We start from the raw sequence: 27,766 nt of genomic DNA on the forward strand, positions 1-27,766 counted from the left end.
TGAAGATGAGGCTGCAAAATGGATGTGGGATAGATTCCTTGATTGATCTCAAGTTGCATTAATTTCAACATTATGTACATTTTTAGAATTATTGTATGAATTATTAGAAAATTTTAAATCAAAGTGTTCAAAGAAACTGGTATTTTTAACATTTTAACAATGGTTATATACAACGTATTAACTAATTTTTCTAAGAGATATTGTAAATGATATTTCTCCCTGTATTCTTTTTTTTGCTTTTCCTATGCATTTTATTTTCTCTCTGTAAAAAAAAAGTTGTGAAGAGTTTGTATTTTCTTTTGTAAATTGAAACACAATCAATAAATTACTTATACATTGTATTGTATTATAGGGCTAAAGGCGTCAAATTGCAACCATTAATTAAAAATAATATATATTTTTTTTATTAGTGCTTTTTGGTTAAAATAATCTTAACACTGAATTGATAAATAAATCACACATAAGTTACAAATACACTATTGGATAAAAATATTCAACATACAAGCACAAATCACATTGTTCCACATTTCATCAAGTGGAAAGGTTTCAAGAATAAGATATTCCAAAACAAACAAAATTGTTCTTTTATAACGCACTTAATACCAGAGACCAGTTTCTAAGCACGAGTCCGGGATTCAAACCTGTTTTGTTATGCGTTGTCTTGCTTCTTAGACAAACGCAATGCCCCTGACCTATCCTCCCATCCTATTACACACAAAATCAAGTTTTAATTTCTGCAACTGACTGCAACACACAAGCAATCATACAGAATCATGGCAATTCCAAAAATAGTGGTCACTATATTGTATAAATAAAGACAAATGCTGCATCCCACGAATGCAATGATGATAGCATGATACACAGTCCCCGCCGGCTGAGCCAGCCACCCGAGACCCGTTCCAGGGTGGCGCCATCTTTTTTTCAGGGTAATGTGGGGAGGCAACACTGTTGCCTCCCCACCTCCACCGGGCCCCGCCTTCCCGCCACGCTAGCCATTGTGGATTCATTATTTCCTTCAGAGATTGGCATTGCTTATGGCAGTCAATCTCTGGAGGAAAACCAAGAAAAAAAGAAAGCCATTTGCATCCCGAATGAACCCTGGGCTTTGCTGGCGCCTACCATGGTCGCATGGTAGCAGCCATGTAGACCACCCCACCACCCGCCGTCGGGACGTGCAACCCACAAACTGTTAAAGACTCCCTTGGAACTTAAATCAGTCATACATTACATTGACTGCACATTTAATAAACAAAAACATGCTAGGAAGTGCACAATATTAACCAATGCAATGTACCTCCTTGATGTCTGTGCCCAATTTGGCATTACTCAGGCAACATTAGCCACAAATCCAAATTAGCACAACAATGATAATTTGCACCACACAATGCACTTTATGTGATCGAACCCATGTAGGATACCATCTGAGGAATTTCCAGATGTTTATTTACTTTGGCCCTTGTAACAGCTGTTAGACAATCGAGGATGAAAGATATTACACATAGTACTATTGTACTGGTGCTTTCTTAACCACGTCTCAAAGTGCTGATTAGAGATGTTATTAATGGCCAACCAAAAAGTACACATTTATCAATCACAGAAGTATGAAGGTTAAAAGTTGGGGGTACCAATATTACAATGCATAACCTGCAGATTACAGGGACTTCTCTCTTCTTCACGTGCATTGACCTTCTGAACACATTTATCTCTCAAGGGTGTGTCAGTGTGTAATGGTGTGAGAATTGACAGCATAATAAAGTCAATTATAAAAACATAATGTTTTTACAACTGTTTTGTACACGAATGTTCCTGCTTCCAAACAATACTCTCTGATGGGTGTTTAACTCTGAGCTATCTTATCTGTGACCTAGAGAGTGACGTTTGAAAAGCAGTCACTTATCTATATGTATTCGTGTGTATGATATTCATTTCGTACTCGTGTTGTTTAGGATGCAGAGAAGAGCTTCAACAAGAGAATGTGTAGATCCGGATGGTTGCGCAATCCCAAGCTAGGCTGGTCCTTTAAGTGGCAGGAGATTGTTCTTCAGGATAGGGTGTAAGCCTTATACAGTGGGGAGGGGCGTGGTGCAAGGGAATACATGGCGTTACAGTGGTGGGAAGGTAGCACAAGGGTGACTGGCAACAGAGATATTGATGAGACGTTCAGGACTCAGGAGACGAGGTGGAGTAATGAGGAGTGGAGAAGTGGGTGTGCGGGGGGGTGGGCGGAGCTGCCCGGCAGATGCATTTATAGACATGGCGGGAAATGTAAAGAGGGAGTGAATATGCACGGTCAGTGTTAAGACGGATTTCTGAACTCTGTCCTGGTGGCGCAGAAGTTCAGAAGGCCAACCTAATTACTTGGAACAGGGTAACCTCTGGACAAGCCAGACCAATCAAGGTAGCGATCGCGGCGGTCAAGACTAGGTCTCAAGAGGGGTGAGGGTGACTGAAAGCCCGCAGTGAGCACACAAAGCAAGAGCGCTGACAAACTACTCCAAACAGTTGTTTATATCAAAAATAGATACACATTTATTATAAGGCCTTGAAACTAATAACCACAGTAAAAGCAGCAATATACAACGATATTAAACCAACACATACACTATCCACCCAATATATATACAGAATACACAGTTTCACAGCATTAGCAGCACGAAATATGTTATCCACCTGCAGGGGAAGGAAAACAGGCAGTGCGAACCAATGCGTGTAATATGTCCGCCTTCTGAGGCCCCTAACTGGATGGTAGTCCAATCCCTACGAAGAGTGGAGCCTAGCGCTCAAAAGTACCTGCACACGCCGGTGCCAATGGGCAGAAGGTGAAGCTCTTCGGAGGACGTTGGACAGCTCTGTAGGGTGCCCTAATGAAGGAGAACACGGTCCGCGACTCTAGCGCAGCCTCCACTGTGAGGCAGAGGTAGGGCGTGAGTACGGACAAGGGGTGCTGTATTTACAGCGGGGAAAAGCAAGGGGCACTGCAGGAGGGCGACCAGATCCTAGCTAATCTACTCACCGGTCCCCGAAGCAAGCAGGCCCGAGCTTCTCCTCGATAGATGCAGCTTCTGGCAGGTTCTGAAGAGCAGGGAACGTCTCGTCGTCGTGCAGAGTAAAAAGACGTCCCGATCGAAGAATCCTGCACAGTTTTGTCGCCACGGCAGGGCAACGGAACGGCCGGGTGTATTCAAGCCAAACGAGCACCGTTCACCTCTAGCTTAGGGTTGCTAAGCAAACGAAGCGTGTGAGCGTGCCCCGGACTCAGAATACCACCCAACCTGTCGGCGATTACAGAGCAGGACTCCTTAGTAAGCTGGTCAGTCAACTGGATGGCCCAGAGACACTTCCGAAGGCTTACGGCAGGAGTTGATGAAGGTGCCGGGAATAGCTGGTCCTGCTATTCCAATAGGTCGAAGCGCCAGTACAGGCCTTCTTGTTCGATCTTAGGTGGAAAGGGCTTCACCGGACGACAGCAATGAGGAGCAGAAGTTCTTCAGGGGGTCACCAGCGATTCCTCGGTCCAGCCTCGTGTTCGCAGGATACTTGGCTCCTGTATCCCTGGGTTCGTAAGAACTCAGGAGATCGACATGGTAGTGGTGTTTCCAGCCCCCTCTTATCCACGGTTCCCTTCGCGCCAAAACGGAGGGGAGCCAATGGGAGATCCGCTCATCAAAACACATACCATACGTGGACCAATCACGGACCACAGTGGTCCCAGGCATTCACACCACCCTAGACTCTCTGGCACCCAGGATGTGTATTGGGACCAGACAGCCCAGCCCACATCCTGGGGGCACTCAAACGACATGTAGAAGCCCGCGAAAGCAACCGTGTTTCGCGGGAAACTACATGCCCAAATAAGGAAGGCCCCGGGTCGCCTGACCCGGGGGAAGGTAAAGGGAGCAAGACGGACAGTGGACGAGACAAAGGAGCCTCGTGGTCCGGCCATTTTGGGTAGCCGGGCCACCCTTTTGTGTTCGCGGCAAAAAGGTGCTCAGAACGGCAAAAGGAGCTCAAGATAAACCAAATGATCGCTGCCACCAGCCCAGTCCCTGAATGACTTGCACCGATCCAAAAACCCTCCTAAAAGAGTGTCTAGGGTCTGTAGAAGGCTAGAGACCCAAGAGAGCTGTAACTTAGCTTACAGTGCCCTCTTGTGTCGTGTTGCACTAAAATGGCGACACGGTAAAAGAAACTACGGGAAACAGCGTTCCCCGGTACTGACTGTCTTAAGGGCATGTCAGTTTCCCCGTAAGAAAGGAGCGAAAGCCCAGAGGAGTACGGCAGAAGGCTGCACTTCTCTGGCAAAGTCAAGAAAACAGGTTGAAAACAATAGCAAAAAGTTTAGGGGTTGCCACATGGAAGGAAAGTTCCCTACAATAACGAAATCTTTCCTAACACTCGCCCCTCCCAGACTATGGACAGGGGGAACTAATCCACCCCTGGATGAGTCTCTTGTTCAGGTCGGTTAAACATTCTGGACAACCCATCAGCATTGCTATGTTGGACACCTGGTCTATGCTCAATAGTGAAGTCGAAGCCTTGTAGACTTATGGACCACCTAAGCAACTTTGGATTCTCCCCCTTCATGTTCATTAGCCACTTTAACGGCTTATGGTCAGTCTGCACAGTGAAGTGGGTCCCATAGAGGTAGGGCCGCAGCTTCCTTAGGGCCCACACAACAGAGAAACATTCTTTCTCTACCGTGGACCACCTGAGCTCTCTGTCCTTAAGCTGGCGACTAATAAAACCGATAGGGTGTTCCTTACCCTTCTCATCTACTTGTGATAGTACAGCTCCTATCCCAGTGTCAGAGGCATCCGTCTGCACGATAAAAGGTCTTTGATAATCAGGGGCCCTGAGCACAGGGGCCTGGCACAAGGAGTCTTTCAAGCCATTGAAGGCCTTCTCACACTCGTCAGTCCAAGTTACCTTCTTGGGTTTCTTCGGAGTTGTGAGGGCAGTCAGAGGAGCAGCTATGGTGCCATAGTCTGCCATAAAATTGCGGTAATAACCCGTGAGTCCTAAGAAGGCTCTCACTTGGGTTTGTGTAGTGGGGGTAGGCCAGTCTTGTACTGCTTGTACTTTACTGGGGAGAGGCTGTATCCTTCCTCCACCTACTTCATGCCCAAGGTAAACCACTGAGCCTTGTCCAATCTGGCATTTACTCGCCTTTATGGTCAAGTGGGCTTTCTGAAGAGCCTGGAGCACAATCCCGAGGTGTTTCACATGGTCTTCCCAGGTGGCACTGAAAACTGCTATATCGTCCAGATATGCAAGACAGAATTCGTCCAACCCATTCAACACATGATTCACAAGCCTCTGGAAAGTGGCAGGTGCATTCTTCAATCCGAACGGCATTACCCGGAATTGGTAAAGCCCGTCGGGAGTTGAAAATGCTGTCTTCTCCTTGGCATGTTCTGCTAAAGCTATTTGCCAATAGCCCGCAGTCAGGTCAAACGTGCTGAGGTACTTGGAGGCACCCAAGGTATCCACCAGCTCATCTGTTCGAGGCAAGGGGTGGGCATCTGTCTTGGTGACAGCATTCAGAGCCCTGTAATCCATGCAGAACCTCAATTCAGAAGTGCCTGCCTTTGGAACCAATACCACAGGACTGGACCAAGGACTACTAGAGGGTTCAATCACCCCAAGGTCTAACATCTTGTTGACCTCGGTCTTAATATAAGACCGTACTTTATCCGACATCCTGTATCCCCTACTTTTGGTAGGTACACTGTCTCCTGTGTCAATGTTATGTTTGCACCAAGGTGTCAAACCAGGCGACTGTGAAAACAGGGGGGAAAACTGCCTAAGCAAACTTTTCACCTCAGCCTGCTGATCAGAAGTCAGGTGAGGGGCCACTCGGACACCCTCAACGGAGCTATCTGAAGGACCGCTTTGGAACAGGTCGGGAAGAGGTTCTGACTCCTCTTCCTCAACGTCTGACGCCAGTAGCAGTGCTGCGATTTCGACTCTTGGGACGAAAGCCTTCAGCCTATTTACGTGGAACACTTTTGGAGCCTGTCCAGGCCTTCCAAGGTCCACTAAATAGTTCACCTCACCCAGGGGCTCCACCACTGTGTAAGGGCCTGACCATTTGTCCTGTAAAGCGCGAGGCCTTATAGGGTTCATGATCAGGACTTGCTGACCAGGGGTAAAGTGAATTAAGGAAGCTTTCTGGTCGTACCAATGTTTCACCAGCGCTTGTCCTGCCTTCAACTTTTCACTAGCCAAGCCCATCAGGAGTACCATCCGTTTTCTGAGCCCTAGCACATAGTCAACTACATTGGTAGTAACAGGGGGAGTGGGCATCTCCCATCCCTCTTTGACGATGGCTAAGGGTCCCCGTACGGGATGACCGAACAGAAGTTCGAAGGGGCTGAAGCCAACACCCTCCTGTGGTACCTCTCTGTAGGCAAACAGCAAGCATGGTAAAAGAAGATCCCATTTTCTTCTCTGGGGCTCCTCCAGAGCCCCAATCATGCTCTTTAACGTTCTGTTGAAACGTTCCACCAGACCATTGGTCTGGGGGTGATATGCAGAAGAGAACTTGTAGGTGACCCCACATTCTTTCCACATAGCCTGCATATACTTCGACATAAAGTTGCTGCCACGATCTGACACAACTTCTTTAGGGAAGCCAACCCTAGTAAATATGCCGAGTAAAGCTTTTGCAACTGACTTGGCAGTTACAGTCTTTAATGGGATGGCCTCAGGATACCTGGTTGCATGGTCGACCAGCACCAGGATAAACCTATTGCCTGAGGATGTTTGCGGGTCAAGGGGACCAACGATGTCGATCCCTACCCTTTCAAATGGTACCCCCACAACTGGGAGCGGTACCAACGGAGCTTGGATTGTCGCGCCAACCTTACCAGACAACTGGCAGGAGGCACAACTCCTGCAGTGACTTTCCACTTGCACCCCCATCTTGGGCCAGTAGAAGTGCATAGATAACCTTTGCTTGGTCCTCTTCATTCCAAGGTGACCAGCAAGGGGAACTTCATGCGCCAACTGCAGGAGGAAGGGTCTAACAGCAAGGGGAACCACCAACCTCCTATGGTCTCCTTCTGTAGACTCTGTGGGCTCACTGTACAGGAGTCCACCTTCCCAATAAATCCGATGCTTCCCAGGAGGTTCACCCTCAAGCTGGGAGCAGGCCTGTCTCCTTAGGCCTTCCAGAGATGGGCACTCACGTTGGCCCTTACTGAAGTCGTCCCTATCAGGACCTCCTTCAACTAACAAGTCTTTTAGTTCAGGATGGTCGTTGGGGTCGAACACTTCAGGCATCGCCACCTCCTCGTCAGGCTCGGGCGATTGACCAACTCCCTCCACCGCAGTGGTAGGCGAGCTCGGGGGAATATTCTCTTTCCCCCGTCGGGACTTGTTGACTCCTTTCGCCTTGGGTTTCCCCTTCGGCTGGGGCGGCGTATTGGACTTGGCCAATGCTGCCCGTGCTTGAGACCGTGTGTAGGGTCTTTCGGCAGTGTCTCCTACGAGCCCTAGAGCTCTGAGATCATTGCCCAACAAGACCTTTCCCGGGACGTTTCTCTGAATGCTCACTGGAATCCTAACTGCTGTACCATTTAAAGTTAGATTAACAGGGATCACGGGAAACATACGGAGGGGGCCATCAGCCAACTTAGTGGGCATCAGAGGAGCTCTGGCAACTTCCTCTGAGTCTACCAAGGTAGAATCCACTACAGTTCGACTGCACCCACTATCCCTAAGAGCTGGAGTATCCACTCCATTGATCAGCACACTGTCTTTAAAGTAGTGCTTGGTATTATCCGGAATCCTAGCATAAGCCTCTGCGACTTTAGGCTCCCAGGAACCCAGGGACACTAAAACTACCTCAGCCTCGATCCCGCTGGGAAACGAGTCTGAGGAGAAGGATGCTCCTGTAATCTCTTCTTCCTCGTAGGAGGAGAAGGCCAGATTAGCGGAGTGGACCCCCAAAGGTTTAACCTTACACCGGGGATCCCCCTTCACATGGTCAGTTGCTCCACAAGAAAAACAAGCCCCATTGGGTCTGTTTACGTAGGGAGGCTTATTATAACCAGAGTTCTGTTTCGGAGGCGAACCTCCGCTACCCTGTGAGTTCTCGTATGGCTTACCCTTGTTTTTCTTTTTGTGGCCCTTATGGGAAGAAGATTTAGCAGATTCCCCACCCTCCATATCTTTGGACTTTTTCCCTTCCTCCTGCTTACCAGGATGAGTTTTGTCCTTATGGGACACTCGATGTGACACCCATAAGTCTGCTGCAATGGCCAGCTTCTTAGGATCTATCTCCTTCGAATCGGCCAAATGCTGCTTAAGCTCCGGGGAAGAAGAAGCAAAAATGTGTTCCAGCATGACCAGATTGATCATGCCTTCGAAGGTAGAAACCTTATAACCTTCAACCCAGCCAGTCAAGTTTTTCAGGGACTCAGCTACATACGACACCCAAGTACCACCTTCCTTTTTCTTATACTCTCTAAACCTTTTCAAATATTGGGTCGGAGTCTTCCCAAACTTTAAAATGAGAGTCTGCTTCAACATTGCAAAATCAGCGCGCTCAGCCTTCGACATTTCCATAATGGCACTGCAACCAGAATGGGGCAGTCTGCTGAGTAACCATGCAATCTTATCCGCATTATCAACCTCTTGAACCTCGCATGCATACTCAAACGCATTTAACCAGTCCATAATGTCATTTCGTTCCTCATACACACTGAGCAGATCTTTTGGAAACCGTGGATGAGAGGAAGCCCCAGAACCATGTCCAGGACCCTTGGACCCATTTGCGAACTGAAGCTTGGCCAGTTCCAACTGGTGATCCCTGTCTTTTTGTTTTTCTGCCTGGTCGATTTTCAGTTTGGCTATGCTGAATTCAAGCTCCTGCTGCCTAAACCGCAGCTCTTGCTTCTTGAATTCAAGCATAGCCTCCCCATCAACACTGGCAGAGGAAACGTTAGACATTACATCCTCCCTGTCCTCGTGGTCGTGATGGATCAGTGCAGCGGCAGAACCGTCGGTTCTGCCAGTGAGAGCAGCCCCACCACCTTCTGCACTGTCCTCGGAAGTTATAGCGTCAAGCTGCGCTTCTTGCCACGCCACGATTCTCTGGATCATTTCCAATTTAGTGCCTTGAGAGGAAACCCCTCTCTCCGCACACATCTTCTTCAATGTTTCAGATTTCGAAGCATTTAAGGTTAATAAAGTATTCGTTTCCATACTGTTGATAGGACTATGGCCTTTTTAACGTTATATTCAATACTTTACTGCGTGTCCTGGTTGGAATAACCTGAAAACGCCTTAGCTCGTGCGCAACACCGGATACCTTCAGTCGTATCCCACCGCTGTACACCAATTTGTTAAGACGGATTTCTGAACTCTGTCCTGGTGGCGCAGAAGTTCAGAAGGCCAACCTAATTACTTGGAACAGGGTAACCTCTGGACAAGCCAGACCAATCAAGGTAGCGATCGCGGCGGTCAAGACTAGGTCTCAAGAGGGGTGAGGGTGACTGAAAGCCCGCAGTGAGCACACAAAGCAAGAGCGCTGACAAACTACTCCAAACAGTTGTTTATATCAAAAATAGATACACATTTATTATAAGGCCTTGAAACTAATAACCACAGTAAAAGCAGCAATATACAACGATATTAAACCAACACATACACTATCCACCCAATATATATACAGAATACACAGTTTCACAGCATTAGCAGCACGAAATATGTTATCCACCTGCAGGGGAAGGAAAACAGGCAGTGCGAACCAATGCGTGTAATATGTCCGCCTTCTGAGGCCCCTAACTGGATGGTAGTCCAATCCCTACGAAGAGTGGAGCCTAGCGCTCAAAAGTACCTGCACACGCCGGTGCCAATGGGCAGAAGGTGAAGCTCTTCGGAGGACGTTGGACAGCTCTGTAGGGTGCCCTAATGAAGGAGAACACGGTCCGCGACTCTAGCGCAGCCTCCACTGTGAGGCAGAGGTAGGGCGCGAGTACGGACAAGGGGTGCTGTATTTACAGCGGGGAAAAGCAAGGGGCACTGCAGGAGGGCGACCAGATCCTAGCTAATCTACTCACCGGTCCCCGAAGCAAGCAGGCCCGAGCTTCTCCTCGATAGATGCAGCTTCTGGCAGGTTCTGAAGAGCAGGGAACGTCTCGTCGTCGTGCAGAGTAAAAAGACGTCCCGATCGAAGAATCCTGCACAGTTTTGTCGCCACGGCAGGGCAACGGAACGGCCGGGTGTATTCAAGCCAAACGAGCACCGTTCACCTCTAGCTTAGGGTTGCTAAGCAAACGAAGCGTGTGAGCGTGCCCCGGACTCAGAATACCACCCAACCTGTCGGCGATTACAGAGCAGGACTCCTTAGTAAGCTGGTCAGTCAACTGGATGGCCCAGAGACACTTCCGAAGGCTTACGGCAGGAGTTGATGAAGGTGCCGGGAATAGCTGGTCCTGCTATTCCAATAGGTCGAAGCGCCAGTACAGGCCTTCTTGTTCGATCTTAGGTGGAAAGGGCTTCACCGGACGACAGCAATGAGGAGCAGAAGTTCTTCAGGGGGTCACCAGCGATTCCTCGGTCCAGCCTCGTGTTCGCAGGATACTTGGCTCCTGTATCCCTGGGTTCGTAAGAACTCAGGAGATCGACATGGTAGTGGTGTTTCCAGCCCCCTCTTATCCACGGTTCCCTTCGCGCCAAAACGGAGGGGAGCCAATGGGAGATCCGCTCATCAAAACACATACCATACGTGGACCAATCACGGACCACAGTGGTCCCAGGCATTCACACCACCCTAGACTCTCTGGCACCCAGGATGTGTATTGGGACCAGACAGCCCAGCCCACATCCTGGGGGCACTCAAACGACATGTAGAAGCCCGCGAAAGCAACCGTGTTTCGCGGGAAACTACATGCCCAAATAAGGAAGGCCCCGGGTCGCCTGACCCGGGGGAAGGTAAAGGGAGCAAGACGGACAGTGGACGAGACAAAGGAGCCTCGTGGTCCGGCCATTTTGGGTAGCCGGGCCACCCTTTTGTGTTCGCGGCAAAAAGGTGCTCAGAACGGCAAAAGGAGCTCAAGATAAACCAAATGATCGCTGCCACCAGCCCAGTCCCTGAATGACTTGCACCGATCCAAAAACCCTCCTAAAAGAGTGTCTAGGGTCTGTAGAAGGCTAGAGACCCAAGAGAGCTGTAACTTAGCTTACAGTGCCCTCTTGTGTCGTGTTGCACTAAAATGGCGACACGGTAAAAGAAACTACGGGAAACAGCGTTCCCCGGTACTGACTGTCTTAAGGGCATGTCAGTTTCCCCGTAAGAAAGGAGCGAAAGCCCAGAGGAGTACGGCAGAAGGCTGCACTTCTCTGGCAAAGTCAAGAAAACAGGTTGAAAACAATAGCAAAAAGTTTAGGGGTTGCCACATGGAAGGAAAGTTCCCTACAATAACGAAATCTTTCCTAACAGTCAGCCATCTAAATAGAGCCTGTGGGGGAAGAAGCGGTTCAGTAGGAAGGGAGGTTCAAAAGGGTGCGGATACCAAAGTTAAGTCCCTTGCCGAGTGGGATAAAGGTTAAGGAGGGGGCCAGATGGGGAGGCTGGAGCTGCAATACAGCGTATGAGGCCGTGGGTTACGGTGCACTTTTGTGCAGAGTGAATGGTGAGATGGGGCAGATTGTTGCAATGTTCAAAATCTTGAACCTAGCATCGTTGCAGTATTGAAATGATTTCCCCCCTTTCTCGCGGATTATTTCATTTGGTTCTTTTACCTACTCATATCACCTGCTTCCAAATGCAGTATACTGCTGTACTACTACTATTCACTCTTGTGTGTTATAATTTTAAGATAAATAATTGAAGGACCTTCAGTTTCTGATCAATGCTAAAAAAAACACAATGCAAGTCAGAGGTGTTAGGGTGCTGGTATCAGGGGGAAATGACAGAGGAGAGGGGAAGAGGGGTGATACATCAGATCACCTCAGTGTTGGAGGAGTTAAGCATCTGGCAATGAAATTCCATCCAGTGGCGTGGGGCAGCCAGGAGGCATGAGGTGCAGGAAAACAGCTATGGAGTGAAGCTAGGAAAGGAAAAGAGGTCTGTGTGTCATTGACAAAGAGATGAGATGAGAACCCAAAGGAGGAGATGATGTTGCTGAGGTATGAAGTGCAGAAAGGGAAGAGAAGGGGTGCCAGGACAGACTCTTGGGGGACAAACATCTGCAGAGAGGCGGCTAGGGATATTCCACTATTACAAGGGATCTATTGCATGATTACGTTCAACTACATCTATTTTCCATTGGGCGCAACTGGAGAGTGCTCACGCTTTATTGCCCCTGTATGCAATGAAAAACATCAATTTTCAACATCATCAAAGTAGGGATGACAGTGAACGCAAATGAATCCAATCTTCAATCTGATCTTCAGAGATCTCACACCATCTGCATTCTTAGTTTACATGGCATGGAGATCTTCTAAATCTTGTGACTTACTTAGACTTCTTATAGAGATGTGGAAGCAAAACCTGTAGATTAAAGTCATCTCAAATGACTTGGGTACAGTGGAGTAAATATCCAGCAAGGCTTTAAAGACAAGAAAAAGCCCCACGAGAAATTGCTGGTGTTCAGTTCGAGAACAACAATCTGCAGATGTTTCCATGTCTATCCCCGTTGAGGGTGTAGCACGTTTTTGCCTCTGTTACAATCTCTTTGGCACTTCACCCTTTTAAGTGCAAGCTCCACAGTGAAGAATGAACCGCAATGTCTTAGTGTAATGGCAGACACTTTTAAGCAGTGGTCGAAGTGAGCGGGAGCGGTCGGGAGCGGTGCTCCTATACTTTTTAAAATTACCTTGTACAGCTCCTATACTTTTATGTTAAAAAGGAACTGTTCCGGAATGGTTTTGTTTTAAAATAAAAGTGTAGGAAGAAGTTGAAACCTTCACTTTCAGTGCACTGCACTGAACGTTCCCTTAAACAGCAGGTGCAAGTGTTTGGGTGGATGCATTGTGTGTGGGACGGGTTGTGGCAATGGGGTTCCACTACTTCTTTTCGTACACTTCGACCACTGCTTCTAAGGCTAAAGACAGTGGTGAACTATTCCACTGGGTGGTAACTAAGGCTCCCCCTCGTGTGCACCGCCCATTACAAATCTCCCAGTAAATCCGAATGCCATACTGCACGAGCAGAAATCCTCTGTCCCCCACCCCACCCCACCGAGGCAGTACTCCACTCCACAGAGCTGAGTGGGCAGCATGTTTACAGGGGCATTGCTTGTGTGAATCCAGCTTGCCACGTCCCATTACTAGCATTGAAACCTATTTTGGTGTTAAAGTGCTGGAATAAGACAAAATCACCCATATTAAGACCAGCCTTAAACTTCCAGCTGGTCTTAATCTGTGCAGTTTTTGGTGGGCCGCTACAACGACTCATCAGGTATGGAGCGGCTGAGGGGACATAGTTCAAACTGGGAGGCGAACAGTGTTTACACTCTAATTTATCACTATGTATTTGCAAAGTAGGCTGCATGTTTTGTCTGTGATCTGTCGTCCTATGGATAGATGCCCCCCCCCCTCCCAGGCGTTATATTTGCATGTGTGTTCATTGCAACTGGAACCTTCAAAATGTCTCCATTACAGTGCCCTTTCCACCTAGTGAAGTATGAGTGAAACCATAATGATATAGTAGTTGTAGAAGTAGACCTGCCTGTTTCTTCAATGTCCAAGGTCATCTGAAACAGGTAGTATCTATATAAGCATGCTGTGTGCCCTGCACTGATGGTATTCCCTTCTCTAGACAGAAAACCTTCACCAACTCAATCCAGCAGGCCATAATCCATGAGAGAGGTTGGTATGGGCAGAGGTGGGTTGGAGACCGCCTGGCTATCAGCACAGAGTTAAAGATAAATCTCCATTCTGGACTGAAGGGCTCCAGTGGTCCCAGGGCAACAATGCGAGGCCCAGTAAGTTGAATCTGTTGTAGGACTATCGCCCTACCCTATTACCAATCAATGACCCCCCAGAAACATATAACCCCTGGACGTTAATCAAGCATCTGCTCCACCCCTAGCCGCAGCAAAATGCATCTCAGGGACATAATAGAACCATTTGGAAAGCACAGCTTCACCCCCAGGGGCTGCTCTGTGGTGTAATTGTCAGATTGAAATGATGCCGGGTGTATTTGCTCACTAATTAAACCATTCCTGATGTCTACACAGAGACATAGAACGTGAAATAGGGAGTCCCGCAGTATCTGTATAAGTGTTAAATATCTAGATGTGACGAAAAACAGCGCTCAAGGGGAGGGTACACGCAGGTGGACGGAGTCCCCCCACTTTTTTCAGGTGTCCCCCCACTTTTTTCATAGGGCTTAATATGTGACACCACATTCAATTGGTATGTTATTGAGTCCCTCCACTTTTTTTTTTAAGGACTTGACCCGTGACGTAAATCGTGAATTTGCCAAACTCTTGAGCACGTTGACAGGGTAATTCATAGAAATTCACACAAAAATGGCGCACGTATGCTGGCGCACAGTGTCCCCGTGCGATACACTGCGCCAGCCGCGTGCGAAAACATCCTTTTCATCGCACAGCGTATTCATGGATTTTAGCCTCCGAAACCAGCCGTGGCGCAGAGTGGCGCAGCGACCCTGCAGCAGCGCCAGTTACGCCCCCAAGAACGCCCTCGGGCAAGGAAAAGCCTTCAAAATCCCCAAATCATCGCAAAGGGCTGCGCTAACCCTGGAACAGTTCACAGGGCTGCCAAACAGCAAACGCCAAGCGGTGAACGTGTATTTCAGTGGTTTGCGGGAAGTTCCAGACGCAATTGTCCTGGGTATGTGTACATCAGGGGTGCGTGGGAAGTAACACACGCGATTCCATCAGGGTACATGTATTCCAGGGGAGCGCGGGAAGTATCACACGCAAAAACAGCAGGATACGTGTATTCCAGGGGTGCGCGGGAAGTATCACACGCAAAAGCAGCAGGGTACGTGTATTTCAGGGGTGCGCAGGAAGTATCACACGCAAAAGCAGCAGGGTACGTGTATTTCAGGGGTGCGCGGGAAGTATCACACGCGATTCCATCAGGGTACGTGTATTCCAGGGGTGCGCGGGAAGTATCACACGCAAAAGCAGCAGGGTACGTGTATTCCAGGGTTGCGCGGGAAGTATCACACGCAAAAGCAGCAGGGTACGTGTATTTCAGGGGTGCGCAGGAAGTATCACACGAGATTCCATCAGGGCACGTGTATTCCAGGGGTGCGCGGGAAGTATCACACGCAAAAACAGCAGGGTACGTGTATTCCAGGGGTGCGCGGGAAGTATCACACGCAAAAGCAGCCGGGTACGTGTATTTCAGGGGTGCGCGGGAAGTATCACACGCAAAAGCAGCAGGGTACGTGTATTTCAGGGGTGCACGGGAAGTATCACACGCGATTCCATCAGGGTACGTGTATTCCAGGGGTGCGCGGGAAGTATCACACGCAAAAGCAGCAGGGTACGTGTATTCCAGGGGTGCGCGGGAAGTATCACATGCAAAAGCAGCAGGGTACGTGTATTTCAGGGGTGCGCAGGAAGTATCACACGCGATTCCATCAGGGTACGTGTATTCCAGGGGTGCGCGGGGAGCACCACACGTGAATTGCACGTGGGGGTCCTCCCAGGTGTTCCCTCTACACCCTCCACGGCCCCTGCAGGTGGCCCACACCACAGGGGCCTACCCTGCACATGTCCCGCAGGCACCCCATCCACCATGGCCATGCCCCCCAGCCAACCCACATGTCACCTTGCACTACTGCCCACCAACGCATGTCCCCCTGCACCCCCACGCCCCAGCAGTGCAGGGGCAGCCTCCACCAGGCCCCCACTCATGTCTCCCAACACCCCCACCCCCCAGCATCCAGGGGCACCCTCCACCAGGCCCCCACTCATGTCTACCATCACCCCCACCCCCCAGCAGTGCAGGGGCAGCCTCCACCAGGCCCCCACTCATGTCTCTCATCACCCCCACCCCCCAGCAGTGCAGGGGCAGCCTCCACCAGGCCCCCACTCATGTCTACCACCACCCCCACCCCCCAGCCACCAGGGGAACCCTCCACCAGGCCCCCACGCATGTCTCCCACCACCCCCACCCCCCAGCAGTGCAGCGGCAGCCTCCACCAGGCCCCCACTCATGTCTCCCACCACCCCCACCCCCCAGCAGTGCAGGGGCACCCTCCACCAGGCCCCCACTCATGTCTCCCACCACCCCACCCCCCAGGATCCAGGGGCACCCTCCACCAGGCCCCCACTCATGTCTACCATCACCCCCACCCCCCAGCAGTGCAGGGGCAGCCTCCACCAGGCCCCCACTCATGTCCCCCTGCACCCCCACCCCCCAGCATCCAGGGGCACCCTCCACCAGGCCCCCACTCATGTCTAACATCACCCCCACCCCACAGCAGTGCAGGGGCAGCCTCCACCAGGCCCCCACACATGTCCCCCTGCACTCCCACCCCCCAGCAGTGCAGGGGCAGCCTCCACCAGGCCCCCACTCATGTTTCCCATCACCCCCACCCCCCAGCAGTGCAGGGGCAGCCTCCACCAGGCCCCCACACATGTCCCCCTGCACCCCCACCCCCAGCAGTGCAGGGGCACCCTCCACCAGGCCCCCACACATGTCCCCCTGCACCCCCACCCCCCAGCAGTGCAGGGGCAGCCTCCACCAGGCCCCCACACATGTCCCCCTGCACCCCCACCCCCCAGCAGTGCAGGGGCAGCCTCCACCAGGCCCCCACTCATGTCTACCATCACCCCCACCCCCCAGCAGTGAAGGGGCAGCCTCCACCAGGCCCCCACTCATGTCCCCCTGCACCTCCACCCCCCAGCATCCAGGGGCACCCTCCACCAGGCCCCCACTCATGTCTCCCACCACCCCCACCCCCCAGCATCCAGGGGCACCCTCCACCAGGCCCCCACTCATGTCTCCCACCACCCCTACCCCCCAGCATCCAGGGGCACCCTCCACCAGGCCCCCACTCATGTCTCCCACCACCCCCACCACCCAGCAGTGCAGGGGCACCCTCCACCAGGCCCCCACTCATGTCTCCCACCACCCCCACCCCCCAGCATCCAGGGGCACCCTCCACCAGGCCCCCACTCATGTCTACCATCACCTCCACCCCCCAGCAGTGCAGGGGCAGCCTCCACCAGGCCCCCACTCATGTCCCCCTGCACCCTCACACCCCAGCATCCAGGGGCACCCTCCACCAGGCCCCCACTCATGTCTCCCACCACCCCCACCCCCCAGCATCCAGGGGCACCCTCCACCAGGCCCCCACTCATGTCTACCATCACCCCCACCCCCAGCATTGCAGGGGCAGCCTCCACCAGGCCCCCACTCATGTCTCCCATCACCCCCACCCCCCAGCAGTGCAGGGGCAGCCTCCACCAGGCCCCCACTCATGTCTACCACCACCCCCACCCCCAGCCACCAGGGGCACCCTCCACCAGGCCCCCACTCATGTCTCCCACCACCCCCCAGCAGTGCAGGGGCACCCTCCACCAGGCCCCCATACATGTCCCCCTGCACCCCCACCCCCAGCAGTGCAGGGGCAGCCTCCACCAGGCCCCCACACATGTCCCCCTGCACCCCCACCCCCAGCAGTGCAGGGGCACCCTCCACCAGGCCCCCACACATGTCCCCCTGCACCCCCACCCCCCAGCAGTGCAGGGGCAGCCTCCACCAGGCCCCCACACATGTCCCCCTGCACCCCCACCCCCCAGCAGTGCAGGGGCAGCCTCCACCAGGCCCCCACACATGTCCCCCTGCACCCCACCCCCCAGCAGTGCAGGGGCAGCCTCCACCAGGCCCCCACTCATGTCTCCCATCACCCCCACCCCCCAGCAGTGCAGAGGCAGCCTCCACCAGGCCCCCACTCATGTCTACCACCACCCCCACCCCCCAGCCACCAGGGGCACCCTCCACCAGGCCCCCACTCATGTCTCCCATCACCCCCACCCCCCAGCAGTGCAGGGGCACCCTCCACCAGGCCCCCACTCATGTCTCCCACCACCCCCACCCCCCAGCATCCAGGGGCACCCTCCATCAGGCCCCCACTCATGTCTACCATCACCCCCACCCCCCAGCAGTGCAGGGGCAGCCTCCACCAGGCCCCCACTCATGTCCCCCTGCACCCCCACCCCCAGCATCCAGGGGCACCCTCCACCAGGCCCCCACACATGTCCCCCTGCACCCCCACCCCCCAGCAGTGCAGGGGCAGCCTCCACCAGGCCCCCACACATGTCCCCCTGCACCCCCACCCCCCAGCAGTGCAGGGGCAGCCTCCACCAGGCCCCCACTCATGTCTCCCACCACCCCCACCCCCAGCATCCAGGGGCAGCCTCCACCTGGTCCCCACTCATGTCCACTATAACCCCCACCCCCCAGCATCCAGGGGCACACTCCACCAGGCCCCCACGCATGCCCCCCCGCATCCCCACCCCCCAGCAGTGCAGGGGCAGCCTCCACCAGGCCCCCACACATGTCCCCCTGCACCCCCACCCCCCAGCAGTGCAGGGGCAGCCTCAACCAGGCCCCCACTCATGTCTCCCACCACCCCCACCCCCCAGCATCCAGGGGCACCCTCCACCAGGCCCCCACTCATGTCTCCCACCACCCCCACCCCCCAGCATCCAGGGGCACCCTCAACCAGGCCCCCACTCATGTCTACCATCACCCCCACCCCCCAGCAGTGCAGGGGCACCCTCCACCAGGCCCCCACTCATGTCTCCCATCACCCCCACCCCCCAGCAGTGCAGGGGCAGCCTCCACCAGGCCCCCACTCATGTCTACCACCACCCCCACCCCCCAGCATCCAGGGGCACCCTCCACCAGGCCCCCACACATGTCCCCCTGCACCCCCACCCCCCAGCAGTGCAGGGCAGCCTCCACCAGGCCCCCACACATGTCCCCCTGCACCCCCACCCCCAGCAGTGCAGGGGCAGCCTCCACCAGGCCCCCACACATGTCCCCCTGCACCCCCACCCCCAGCAGTGCAGGGGCACCCTCCACCAGGCCCCCACACATGTCCCCCTGCACCCCCACCCCCCAGCAGTGCAGGGGCAGCCTCCACCAGGCCCCCACACATGTCCCCCTGCACCCCCACCCCCCAGCAGTGCAGGGGCAGCCTCCACCAGGCCCCCACACATGTCCCCCTGCACCCCACCCCCCAGCAGTGCAGGGGCAGCCTCCACCAGGCCCCCACTCATGTCTCCCATCACCCCCACCCCCCAGCAGTGCAGAGGCAGCCTCCACCAGGCCCCCACTCATGTCTACCACCACCCCCACCCCCCAGCCACCAGGGGCACCCTCCACCAGGCCCCCACTCATGTCTCCCATCACCCCCACCCCCCAGCAGTGCAGGGGCACCCTCCACCAGGCCCCCACTCATGTCTCCCACCACCCCCACCCCCCAGCATCCAGGGGCACCCTCCATCAGGCCCCCACTCATGTCTACCATCACCCCCACCCCCCAGCAGTGCAGGGGCAGCCTCCACCAGGCCCCCACTCATGTCCCCCTGCACCCCCACCCCCCAGCATCCAGGGGCACCCTCCACCAGGCCCCCACACATGTCCCCCTGCACCCCCACCCCCCAGCAGTGCAGGGGCAGCCTCCACCAGGCCCCCACACATGTCCCCCTGCACCCCCACCCCCCAGCAGTGCAGGGGCAGCCTCCACCAGGCCCCCACTCATGTCTCCCACCACCCCCACCCCCAGCATCCAGGGGCAGCCTCCACCAGGTCCCCACTCATGTCCACTATACCCCCACCCCCCAGCATCCAGGGGCACACTCCACCAGGCCCCCACGCATGCCCCCCCGCATCCCCACCCCCCAGCAGTGCAGGGGCAGCCTCCACCAGGCCCCCACACATGTCCCCCTGCACCCCCACCCCCCAGCAGTGCAGGGGCAGCCTCAACCAGGCCCCCACTCATGTCTCCCACCACCCCCACCCCCCAGCATCCAGGGGCACCCTCCACCAGGCCCCCACTCATGTCTCCCACCACCCCCACCCCCCAGCATCCAGGGGCACCCTCAACCAGGCCCCCACTCATGTCTACCATCACCCCCACCCCCCAGCAGTGCAGGGGCACCCTCCACCAGGCCCCCACTCATGTCTCCCATCACCCCCACCCCCCAGCAGTGCAGGGGCAGCCTCCACCAGGCCCCCACTCATGTCTACCACCACCCCCACCCCCCAGCATCCAGGGGCACCCTCCACCAGGCCCCCACACATGTCCCCCTGCACCCCTACCCCCCAGCAGTGCAGGGCAGCCTCCACCAGGCCCCCACACATGTCCCCCTGCACCCCCACCCCACAGCAGTGCAGGGGCAGCCTCCACCAGACCCCCACTCATGTCTCCCATCACCCCCACCCCCCAGCATCCAGGGGCACCCTCCACCAGGCCCCCACTCATGTCTCCCATCACCCCCACCCCCCAGCAGTGCAGGGGCAGCCTCCACCAGGCCCCCACTTATGTCTACCACCACACCCAGCCACCAGGGGCACCCTCCACCAGGCCCCCACTCATGTCCCCCACCACCCCCACCCCCCAGCATCAAGGGGCAGCCTCCACCAGGCCCCCACTCATGTCTCCCACCACCCCCACCCCCCAGCATCCAGGGGCACCCTCCACCAGGCCCCCACTCATGTCTCCCACCACCCCCACCCCCCAGCATCCAGGGGCACCCTCCACCAGGCCCCCACTCATGTCTCCCACCACCCCCACCCCCCAGCATCCAGGGGCACCCTCAACCAGGCCCCCACTCATGTCTACCATCACCCCCACCCCCCAGCAGTGCAGGGGCACCCTCCACCAGGCCCCCACTCATGTCTCCCATCACCCCCACCCCCCAGCAGTGCAGGGGCAGCCTCCACCAGGCCCCCACTCATGTCTACCACCACCCCCACCCCCCAGCATCCAGGGGCACCCTCCACCAGGCCCCCACACATGTCCCCCTGCACCCCTACCCCCCAGCAGTGCAGGGCAGCCTCCACCAGGCCCCCACACATGTCCCCCTGCACCCCCACCCCACAGCAGTGCAGGGGCAGCCTCCACCAGACCCCCACTCATGTCTCCCATCACCCCCACCCCCCAGCATCCAGGGGCACCCTCCACCAGGCCCCCACTCATGTCTCCCATCACCCCCACCCCCCAGCAGTGCAGGGGCAGCCTCCACCAGGCCCCCACTTATGTCTACCACCACACCCAGCCACCAGGGGCACCCTCCACCAGGCCCCCACTCATGTCCCCCACCACCCCCACCCCCCAGCATCAAGGGGCAGCCTCCACCAGGCCCCCACTCATGTCTACCACCACCCCCACCCCCCAGCATCCAGGGACAGCCTCCACCAGGCCCCCACACATGTCCCCCTGCACCCCCACCCCCCAGCAGTGCAGGGGCAGCCTCCACCAGGCCCCACTCATGTCTCCCACCACCCCCACCCCCCCAGCATCCACGGGCACCCTCCACCAGGCCCCCACTCATGTCTCCCACCACCCCCACCCCCCAGCATCCAGGGGCACCCTCCACCAGGTACCCAACCATGTCGACCATCACCCCCACCCCCCAGCAGTGCAGGGGCAGCCTCCACCAGACCCCCACTCATGTCTCCCATCACCCCCAACCCCCAGCAGTGCAGGGGCAGCCTCCACCAGGCCCCCACTCATGTCTACCACCACCCCCACCCCCCAGCATCCAGGGGCACCCTCCACCAGGCCCCCACACATGTCCCCCTGCACCCCCACCCCCCATCAGTGCAGGCACAGCCTCCACCAGGCCCCCACACATGTCCCCGTGCACCCCCACCCCCCAGCAGTGCAGCGGCAGCCTCCACCAGGCCACCACTTATGTCCCCCAGCCAACATATCACCACAATCTAGATCCCTGGCCCTTATGGTCAGCCTCAAAATGCCAAACACCCACCTGAGTATTGCATCCACCCACTTAGAAATGGCAAAAACATGATAGAACCCCAATTGCAAGTTTGGAAATGAACACATGTCCCTCACATACACCCAATGGGTGTCAGTGAATGTCAAAACCCATATCATGATATGCATGAAACCAATGAGATGATACTACACATTGAAGTTTGAAGAAAAAATATGTATTAACCCTTTAAGTGCCAAGGACGAGGTATCGGTAGGTGCACCCACACATGTGAGGTACCGTTTTCATCGGGACACCTGTGGGAACGCGTGACGATGGGTGCGTCGAGCGAAATGTGCGGAAAAAGCGTTTTTTTCCCCACATTTCGGACTTTGCAGGGGTGTCTGGGTAATAAATTCTGGGGCAATTTGGGCATATCATACCTCTGCGGATTCCCACTGGTGTCCTCTTTTCAGAAATGCATGGGGTTCCCTGTTTTCCTCGGTGGCTTGGACACCCAAGGCCCTTATCTGTACATTGTGCCGGTCGGCAGAATGTCTGAGATTTCCCTCTGAAAACAGACTTGGGGTTACTTGTGTTTTAGGCTTTCCCCTTGGCGGCCAGGTAGGTGCACCCATACATGTGAGGTACCGTTTTCATTGGGACACCTGTGGGAACGCGGGACAGTAGGCCATGTGTTGTTGGGGGCGTGTTTCGATGGGTGAGTCGAGCGAAATGTGAGGAAAATGCGTATTTTTTCCCACATTTCGGACTTTGCGGGGGTGTCTGGGTAATACATTCTGGGGCGATTTGGGCATATCATACCTCTGCGGATTCCCACGGGCGTCCTCTTTTCAGAAATGCATGGGGTTCCCTGTTTTCCTTTGTGGCTTGGACACCCGAGGCCCATATCTGTATGATGTGAGAATGTGACATTTCCGGTGTGAAAACAGACTTGGGGTTACTTGTGTTTTAGGCTTTCCCCTTGGCGGCCAGGTAGGTGCACCCATACATGTGAGGTACCGTTTTCATTGGGACACCTGTGGGAACGCGGGACAGTAGGCCATGTGTTGTTGGGGGCGTGTTTCGATGGGTGCGTCGAGCGAAATGTGTGGAAAAAGCGTTTTTTTCCCCACATTTCGGGCTTTGCAGGGGTGTCTGGGTAATAAATTCTGGGGCAATTTGGGCATATCATACCTCTACGGATTCCCACGGGTGTCCTCTTTTCGGAAATGCATGGGGTTCCCTGTTTTCCTCGGTGGCTTGGACACCCGAGGCCCATATCTGTACATTGTGCCGGTCGGCAGAATGTCTGAGATTTCCCTCTGAAAACAGACTTGGGGTTACTTGTGTTTTAGGCTTTTCCTTTGGCGGCCAGGTAGGTGCACCCACACATGTGAGGTACCGTTTTCATCGGGACACCTGTGGGAACGCGGGACAGTAGGCCATGTGTTGTTGGGGGCGTGTTTCGATGGGTGAGTCGAGCGAAATGTGAGGAAAATGCGTATTTTTTCCCACATTTCGGACTTTGCGGGGGTGCCTGGGTAATAAATTCTGGGGCGATTTGGGCATATCATACCTCTGCGGATTCCCACGGGTGTCCTCTTTTCGGAAATGCATGGGGTTCCCTATTTTCCTTGGTGGCTTGGACACCCGAGGCCCATATCTGTATGATGTGAGAGTGTGACATTTCCGGTGTGAAAACAGACTTGGGGTTACTTGTGTTTTAGGCTTTCCCCTTGGCGGCCAGGTAGGTGCACCCACAAATGTGAGGTACCGTTTTCATCGGAACACCTGTGGGAACGCGTGACGGTAGGCCATGTGTTGTTGGGGGCGTGTTTCGATGGGTGAGCCGAGCGAAATGTGCGGAAATTGCGTATTTTTTCCCACATTTCGGACTTTGCGGGGGTGTCTGGGTAATAAAATCTGGGGCAATTTGGGAATCTCATACCTTTGCGGATTCCCACGGGTGTCCTCTTTTCGGAAATGCATGGGGTTCCCTGTTTTCCTTGGTGGCTTGGACACCCGAGGCCCATATCTGTATGATGTGAGAGTGTGACATTTCCGGTGTGAAAACAGACTTGGGGTTACTTGTGTTTTAGGCTTTCCCCTTGGCGGCCAGGTAGGTGCACCCACACATGTGAGGTACCGTTTTCATCGGGACACCTGTGGGAATGCGTGACGGTAGGCCATGTGTTGTTGGGGGCGTGTTTCGATGGGTGCGTTGAGCAAAATGTGCGGAAAAAGCGTTTTTTTCCCCACATTTCGGACTTTCCAGGGGTGTCTGGGTAAAAAAATCTGGGGCGATGTGCGCAAATCATACCTCTGCGGATTCCCACGGATGTCCTCTTTTCGGAAATGCATGGGGTTTCCTGTTTTCTTCGGTGGCTTGGACACCCGAGGCCCATATCTGTACGTTGTGCCGGTCGGCAGAATGTCTGAGATTTCCCTCTGAAAACAGACTTGGGGTTACTTGTGTTTTAGGCTTTCCCCTTGCCGGCCAGGTAGGTGCACCCACACATGTGGGGTACCGTTTTCATCGGGACACCTGTGGGAACGCGGGACAGTAGGCCATGTGTTGTGTTTGTGTGGTTTTCATAACGTTTTGACCCATTTGCTGGAGCCCTTTGTCTCACAACCCTTTCTTTTCCCAAATGTGACCTACATTTAGTCGCTGCTTTAGCCACCATACACTTTTGTAGCCTGCACAAGTCACCTACCCTTGAAAAGGTCTGCCTGTGCTCTTTCAAAAAATGTATGGCTGCCGTTCCTCACCATATTGGTTTTCCCAATTTACACATGCTAAGTGCGTCTGGTCAGGCCGTGAGCGTAAAACTCCTGTGTACCATGGCTCAGTGTTTGGCTTGTGGTATTGCTTTTTTTGTACAAACACTACAAAAATGGTATGCTCTCCTAACTGCAAGAGTCGGGGGAATGTAGCGGAGCATTGATTTTCTCAAAATTCATAGAAGCCATTGCCGTACCAAGCCAACCATGTCCAACACATACCTTTTTTTTCAGTCATTTTCCCGCTTTTCCCCCATTCGATGGCAGTTTCCCCTACCTAGTTGTTGCCTGACCTATGCAAATCACCCCTTCCTAAACTTGGAATTTTGTCTACTTTTCAGAAATATATGCCTTTCTGTCCTCAAATTTGGCTTTCCTGCCCTTTTCTTCCATTCCGTCCATGCATGTCCAATTGGCAAAAATGGCAAAAATCGCCTACCTCTCACAAAACGGTTGATAATCCCATCAAAATAATTTTTTTCCATTTCCACTCAACCTGTTCCTGAAAGCCAACACATTGGGGAACTCAGCACAGCAAACCATTTGTTCCTAGCTCTTACAAGGAAAAAACCACAGGCTTCTTTGTACATCATTTTATTGGCATTTTTTGAAAAAACCCAAAATTTTCGCACATTTTCCTTATTTTCTCTCACCCCCCTACAGCAACCTGGGATTCCTGGGTGGAGTTACGACCGCCTACATGTGGGAAGAAAAGGAGCCAATTGTGGCCGAGATATCTCATGTAACGAAAAAGTTACAAGCCATTGAATGGCCTCATACCAAAATCACCAAAAAAGGCTCTGGCACTGGGGAGAAATACCCATGGCACTTAAAGGGTTAAAAGCAATATAAATTGAATCAAAAATAAACAAACAATAATGGAAATAAAAAAAAAAAACAGCAGGTACGTGAAATAATGCAAAACCACAAATCATAATGCAAAGGAAAGGTGTCCAAAGTCACAGTCCACAAAAGTAAATCCAATGGGAAATTAAAATCGAAAACCATTGCTCCATGGGGAAATCATAAAAAAAAAAAAAAAATCCAAAAGTCAACTATATACAGATAAACAATCCAGGGTCCATGATCCCAACCGAAGAAATGAAACCTATCTAATAACACTACCTAAAAAAAAGAAAATATATACAAAAATCTGGCCCATTGTCCAAAAGGTCCAAAAAAAATGCAAAACCAAAGGAAACCTAACACTAACTACAGAACTATTTACAAGGGCAGCGGGCTAGTCCGATGGCTCATTTCGGGATGTTCCGGGCCAGGGCATCATCGAACTCCTGCACAATGTCCCGGAGGCGGTCCTCCTCCATGGCCCCGAGGGTCCGCAGGGCCGTCCACATGTTCACCCCAAACTCCCTGCGGATTGCCTCGAGGCACTCGGCCCGCCTCAGGGCCCTCCGCATGGAGTTCTCCGCCCTGACCATCGTGAGCCGTGCCTCTTCCGCCCGTTGCCGCTCCGCATCTATGGCGTGGCACAACCGCTGCCACACGGAAGACACTTCCCGTCCTGGGTCCTCCGGCCGATGCCTGCCCCTCCGATGTCGAAGGCCCCGAGCCATCATGGCTCCCACCACGTTGCTGCTGCTGCTGCGCCACTGCCCGTGCACTGCCTCCTGCTGCCTGCACATCCTCCGCTGGCTGTGGTGCAGTCGTTGATGTGGCTACCGCTGCTGGACGTCCGACTCCCGACTGTGGCAGGGATGCCTCCTCCACCAGCCTGGCCGCACCGTCAGAGGCAGCTCCACAGGGCACCCAGGTGACTGATGGGTGGAAAGATGGCACGGAGGACGACTTGGCATAGGGGGTTCAGTTGAGTAGGGGGTCTGAGCAAGCCCCATCAAACAGAGGAATCCGGCCTGGGTGACCTGTCCCAGTAGGCCGACGCGGTCAACGAGCTATTCGAGATGACATGCGGTCTCCTCATGAAAAGATTGCAGGTCACCTCGCATGGCCCGTTGACGCAACGCCACACCAGTCAGGACAGGCTCAACCCAGACCCGGATAGCCACGTCTGCAGGCAGAGGAAGGCCAGTTGTCGTGAGCTCATCCCCTGCCTGAAAATGGGTCTGGACGTAGGCATCCCTGCTGGTGCAAGATGATGCAGTGACAGGATCAGGGACAGGATTGCACCCAGGCACCTTCGCGGCGACCTGTGCTGCCTCCTGTCCCTGGTCCTGCACTGCACCACTAGCACCAGTGGAATCCCCACCTCCACACCCCATCTCTGTTGCTTGCACAGCCTCCTCCTCCACCAAACCCCCCACCAACCTGGATGACTCCGTGCCATCTTCCCCTGTTGGGCCCTGTGGGGTCCCAGCTGCCCCTTCTGCTGCCGAGGAGTCCAACTCCGACTTCCGCCTCTTGGACCTCCCCCCGGCAGCTGCGGCCTGGGACGCGGCACCGGACTCCTCACTCCCCGACGAGATCACAACCTGGGAGGGGAGCCGGGCCTTGCGTCTCCGGCTGGCGGTGCGATCCCCGCCGCTGTGCTCCACAGCACCTTCTCCGCCCTCTTCATCAGTTGACGCTGCAGACAGGGAGAAATAAAACACAGGTATCAGGGCTCTGTACAATGGGCACATACACATGACAGTTGCACATGAGTGGCATTGGCAGACCTCAGACATGGCATCACAATTGGCAACACACATGTCATTTCAACTGGCACACATGAACCATACCACAGCCACATCGCAACTGCCAGCACCATCCATACACATACAACAGCATGAGCAGGCAAAGGTGAGCCAGACATCACATGCAACACAGGGAGTGCACTACACATGCACGCACACCACCACACTTGCATGCATGTGTACACCTCAGCCAACTGTCGCAGTGTTCCGATGGGCATCCATGTCACATCTGCCAATCAGGCTTCCACATCCCGCTGTCACATGCATCCATGTTGCATCACTGTTGCACCCTTGTCAAATACACACACATGCACATGTACACAGTGCTGATACATGCAGCTGAAAACAACATACATGCGTGACATCACGAACATGCCTACTTACATACACATTCATCCAAACATGTGTGCCCACACAACTGCATTTGGCATGCAAGCC

The sequence above is a fragment of the Ambystoma mexicanum genome, chromosome 6q, assembly GCF_040938575.1.
Source record: "Ambystoma mexicanum isolate Mex_15411 chromosome 6q, UKY_AmexF1_1, whole genome shotgun sequence".
NCBI lineage: Eukaryota > Metazoa > Chordata > Amphibia > Caudata > Ambystomatidae > Ambystoma > Ambystoma mexicanum.